This window comes from Pholcus phalangioides, unplaced genomic scaffold (assembly GCF_987345545.1).
Source record: "Pholcus phalangioides strain wild (caught in Gottingen) unplaced genomic scaffold, Ppha-v1.0 ptg000016l_1, whole genome shotgun sequence".
In the NCBI taxonomy this organism is placed as follows: Eukaryota; Metazoa; Arthropoda; class Arachnida; order Araneae; family Pholcidae; genus Pholcus; species Pholcus phalangioides.
In genome coordinates this window covers 13,215,211-13,221,014 of record NW_028301609.1, presented here as the reverse complement: position 1 = coordinate 13,221,014, position 5,804 = coordinate 13,215,211, and positions in this window count along the sequence as shown.

Genomic DNA, 5,804 nt, shown 5'->3' with positions numbered 1-5,804 from the left:
ATAAAGTTCTGTTAAAAGATCATAGAGGGTGAACTTGAGTTTCAGGTGCCCTCAGTGTAAATACAACGAGATAAATTTTAGCAGAATGTGGGGGGCCTTCCACGCCTATTTAAACGCGTGAACCCATCCCTGGCTGTCATTGACAGGTTTAATCGTCTCCAATGTCAAAGGGGACTTCTCCAGTGACATCTGGAGAATTTCTTGAGCTTTGCTAATAACGTGTGAGTGTTGAGGGTGATGGTCCCCATGGTACATGCATTTTCACGCTTTCGGACCCCTCTCCCATCTGATTTGATCCCCCCCCCCCCATTCATCTTGTGGGCACCTCTCAACATGTCAACAGAAAATGAGAAAGAAGCGACAATATAACCATTTCGGGAATAGGGGACGGGTCTTCCTGGAAATGGGATTGATATCCCATCTATCCATGGGACCCTCCCATGGATTGATGTCCCTTACCAGGCCCGTCATTTAGGGGGACCGTTGCCCCCCCCCCCCCGACTTTTGAAAATACACTAAAAATGGTATATATATACTATATACAAATATATATACATACATTGAGTACATGTGCTTTGCCCCCCCCCCGGAAAAAAATGACGGCCCTGCCCGTTACCCTAAGTCTCAGGGGTCTTCAGAGGTTTTTGGTTAGTCAGCGAAGGTATACAGTATAAATTTAGATCCAAAATGTAGGTTCCCATGAAGAAACCCAATCGCACGAAGCATCTAGATAATTTTGAAATCTTTGACGAAAACATGGATTGAACCGTGCGGGACCGGCAGGTCTCCAGCCCTGGAGCCCTGGGACAATTATTCTCATTGCCCATGAGGCGCCCTCCCCCCCACACGATCGTCCTGAGTGGCCAACCGAAAATCGTATCCCAAGATTTACACTTACCTCGACTTAGAAAATATACAGCGATCGTGTAAATTTGGAACCCTCAAAATTTAGGTGGGGAGGGGGGGGGCTGGGAAAATACTTCAAGGGCCCAAACAGAAACCCAATTGTACGAAGCATCCATAACTTTGAATCACTGACTAGCATTTGCACCCTGGGCTGCCCATGCGTCCTGAGAGGTCCAGTGCCGTCTGAGCACATAAGGCACGGCCAGGAGACCTCAAGAGAGGTGTTGGGGCGGGGGCTCACAAAAATAAAAGCCGATTGAAATTTTCGAGAATTCGCCAGCCTCAGAAAAGTCACCTGGTCCATGGCGCCCGTAAGACGCCCTGGAGAAGCCTAAGGGCCCAATCAACACACCGCTCGACTTTGATATATATGGAAGGAGTCCTGGCCCTAAAAAGCGCGGAAGGGGGTTACTTTCACGACTACATTCAAAAAGGTAGTTATTCAGTTAATATATACTGTATAAATTTAAAACACTCAAAATTTAGCGGCCCTGGGAAGATACTTCGGGAGGGTGGGGGTCCATGCTGAAACCCAATTGCACGAAGTATCCAGTTTTGTAACCATTGACGAGAAATGAATTGGACCTCCAATAAAGGCATGGCCCCCACATCCTGCAGGGCCCCTATGCTGGGATCTTTTACGGGCCCCTCGACCAGACTTTCACGGGGCCCCCTTTATGATGAATTTATAGCGTGAAAAACAAAAAATGATTAAAATCCTACCGGGCCCCAGGGCTGGAGCCTTGTCAGCCCACCCCTTGTGGGGGCCATGTGCAGAGGAGCCCGAAAAAGATCTCGGCCCACGACTTAGGTATGTGGGAACCCATGATGAGCCCACCTGCGCGTGAGACAGTAGCCATACTTGCATTGTGGGGGGGGGGGGGTTGCTTTCGTGTATGAACGCAAAACCTAAAAAAGGGTTAATGTTGGATGGCAATTTTTATTGTGGGTGGGAAGGGCAGAGAATCTGTTCGTCCGGGAACGTGTGATGTTTTCAACACGGTCCCTATTCGTTGGCAATCCTAATATCTTTGACCTTGATAGCGTGCCCCCCCCCCATAAAAAATGCCTGATATTTTGCCCTTGCCCCTTTATCTCGTCACCAACTGGGGGTAGAGCTGAGAGGGCTCCAGTTCGAAGCCCGACACGATTCTTATAAAAATTCTGTCTTCTACCGCACAATAGAGGGGACCCCCGTTAAAGATCCTGTTGCGGGAGGTATAGTCCTACAAGCGAGAGGAGCCCAAGGGTAATTATTATTTTTTTCTGTTTTTTCACACAAAAAATTCCCTGTAGAGGGGCCAGTAAAATATCTGGAACTGCAAAGTTCCCAGCCGCCCTGCTGAAGTCAGGGCCGTCTTAAGAGCATCATGGGCCCCCGGGCCAAGTGATTTTTCTGAGGCCCTTCCTGGTGAATTCTCGGAAATCTGAACCAGTTCTCATTTTTGTGAGGCCCCTCTTCTCTTGAGGCCCCCGGGCCGTGCGTTAAGACGGCGCTGGCTGAAGTGGGGGGGGGGGGTACAGGAACACCCCTGATTCAAGCCGTTGACAATCCAAACATCTTTTACATCGATCACGTGGACCGCATTGCCTTTGCTCCTGTTCCCCTCCACAAGGGATGGGATGAGAGGGCTCCAACCCGGGGCCCCTACACGATTCTTATCATTTTTTTGTTTGTATACTATGGATTTTCTTGAAGATCCCGCTTGCTGCAGGATGGGGGGGGGGGCCACGCATCTCCTTGAACTCAAATCAGATTCGCGCCCAATTCGGTGCCCTTTGTTCGACATACTTAGGTGGCACCAAGGCCACACGAGCAAATGGGAGCACATGCCCCGAATTGCAATTTGAGTGGGGCTAACTTCTGCAGTGAAGTCACAGCCCGAATGCCCTCCAAACTACATATGGGGGGGGGGGGGGTGGCAAAGACTCACATTTTGCCCGAGATCCGAAATTTTGCGAGGAACAGGCCCTAGGTGGCACCATAAATTGCCGCGACACATTCATCGGGAATTTCCCAAACAGACTAAATTTTCATCTTTAATAAAATATGTCGCGGTGGGGCCATCTTTAGAAGCGCCATGGGCCCCATGTGCTTCTATAGGACTGCCCCTTAGAAGTGGACTGCTGCTGTAAGGGGGCCTTATTATTCTTCCATATTCTGGAGCAGGACCCTTAAGTTGAGACTTTTGGTGGGTTCCTCTATAGCGTGAAAAAAAAATGGTGGGAATTGTCCCTAACCCTAGGACTGGAGCCCTGTCCGCCCCACCCTTGTGGAGGCCATGATGGGCTCCTGGGGACAAGTGAGTTTCTTAAGGCTCTTTCTGACTAAATGCTTGACTCCAAATTTATGTTCTTACTCTCGAAAATTTCAATCACATCTCATCTTGGGAGGCCCGGACAGGGCCCGATTTCCTTAGTCCTTGAAGGTGGGGGGATATGTTGGGTGCTGAAATTTTAACAACATGTGTATTCATTGACTTAAAAAAGATCTTTGAACTTTGACCGTGATCACAGGGGCCACATAATTTCTGCGGACCTCCTTCATATGAAACTTTTTGGGTCTAGCCAAGTTGGGAACTTTGACGGCACTGACTCGCAGGACCACGGCACGCTATTTGGAAATCCTTGAAATAAACAACTAAACCTAAGGTGCTAAACTTTTAGGAGTGTGCGGGCCACTTCGCTGATTTGAAAACATGCCGTGGGCTGAATAAGTACTAATCTAAATGTATCGCGGGCCGCTTATGTATGTATCTTGTATGTACTCTGTTGCAGGATCTGCAACTGTGTAGCTTTGCCACGTGTAGCTTCTGATTTGGAACTGACTGCACCGCGGGCCACTTAAGTGCTCTGGAACTGTGCCACATGTCACTAAAGTGATCTATAAGTATGTTGCGGGTCACTTGAGTGATTTGTAAATGTGCCACGGACCACTTGAGTGACGCTGAACTGTGTTACGGGTCGCTTGAATGGGCCTACTCTAGGACTGTGCCACACATCACTTTTTTAAGCGAATCGTAAATAGCTCGCGGGTCACTTCAGTGATTTGTAAATGTGCCACGGGCCACTCACTTTACAAGTGGAACTGTGTCACGTGTCCCGTAAGTGCTCTGGAACTGTGCACTCTCTAAAATGATCTGTAAATATATATGTCACGGATCACTTGGATGATTCATAAATGTGCCACGGCCACTTAAGTGGAGTGTAACTCTGTTACGGGCCGTTCAAGTGTTCTGCGACTGTGCCACACGTCACTTAAATGATCAGTAAATATGCATCGCGGGTCACTTGAGTGATTTTAAAATGTACCGTGGGCCACTTAAGTGAAGCGTAACAGTGCTACGGGCTGCTTAAATGCTCTGTAAATGGGGTCTACCACCACGGGTCGCTATTGCATTAAATACGGTACAGTATTTATTTACTTTTCAGAATTGTGATCTCTAGTTTTTAATTTATTCAGTAGATGGCAGCAGATGTATTGCAGGGAAATTCCACCATGTATAGCAGTGTTTCTCAAACGCCGGGCCGTGACATCAATCGTACCAGGCCGTGAGAATATATTCATTACCCCTTACATTTTTCAAAGCATTTCCATGAATAACTAATTGGTATATTAATTTCACTCTATTATGGTACATATTATTTTAATTTTTCAGTCTAAAAATCATACAAGGGGAAAGATGAAAACCCTCCTCCAGAGCAGTGTTTCTTAACCTTTTTTTGCCCGTGGCCCCCTTTGGACCATTTTTTTTTCTCGTGGCCCCCTGCCTTACCCTGAGTCTTCAACTCCCATCTAGAAGCAAGATCCTTTATACGTGTTGAAATACTTTTTTCATTGAATTTATACTGAACGAAAATTTTTGCAAAGAAAATTGGCATCCAGACCACTGGCCTAGAATTTATTGATCCTCCCCAACCCCCCGCTAGTCCGAGTTCTATCAGAACCACCTCAACATCACCCCCCCCCCCCCAGGCAAAGTGATGCTATGGTAGTCCCATACTTAGCTGGAAATAAACAGCCTACACATTTCCTACTTATTTTCAAAATTTATTGTACCATACAAATATCATAATGTCCCTACCTTACTTATGGACATGAGGGCCCCGGGCATGACCCCTCACAAGAGTGGGACAGTCAGAGCTGCAGCCCGGGGCCTGATATGGTTTTCATCATTTTTTGTTTTTCGCACTATAATTCAATATAAAGAAGGGGGTCTGTGAAAAATCTAGCCAGGGACCTGCGAAAAACTTCCTCCTACGGAACTTGTTGCAAAATGTAGGTGGTGAGGCCCGGGTAGGTCCATGCCATGCCCCCCTTTCCCAAGGGGGAGGCTGACAGGGCCCGGTACGATTTTAATCATTTTTTTGTTTTTTCAAGCCATAAATTCACTATAAAGGGGCCCCATGAAAAGTCTGGTCTGGGGGCACACCAAAAGTCCCATCCTAGGGGCCCTGCTCCAGGATGTGGGGGGCCATGGTCCATGCCCTAAGACGGCCCTGGTTTTATGGGTGGTTTTGTTGGATTCTGTAAGTGTATAGTCACTAATATAAAAGCTTTATTTCTTCACACCTTAATTTTCCTTCTCAGCTCTCTGAAGCCCTCCAAACCACCTGTCATGGCCCCATTTTCCATTTTCTTCCGTGGCCCCCTTGAGGTATCCCAGTACTACTAGGGGGCCATATGGCCCCCGGTTGAGAACCACTGCTCTAGAGTTCCAGAACAAAGGCTTCCAGCCGCAATTATAGGATCCCTCTTCCCCTTATAGCGCTGAACATCCTTCGTTTTGTTGCTAGACCCAAAGGAAGGGAAACATGTCTCTGGTCCTCCCTCCCCTCGAAACTGGTATTTTTTTTTCTTTTCGTATTTTTGAGTATCTGTCTTCACGAGACCCAAA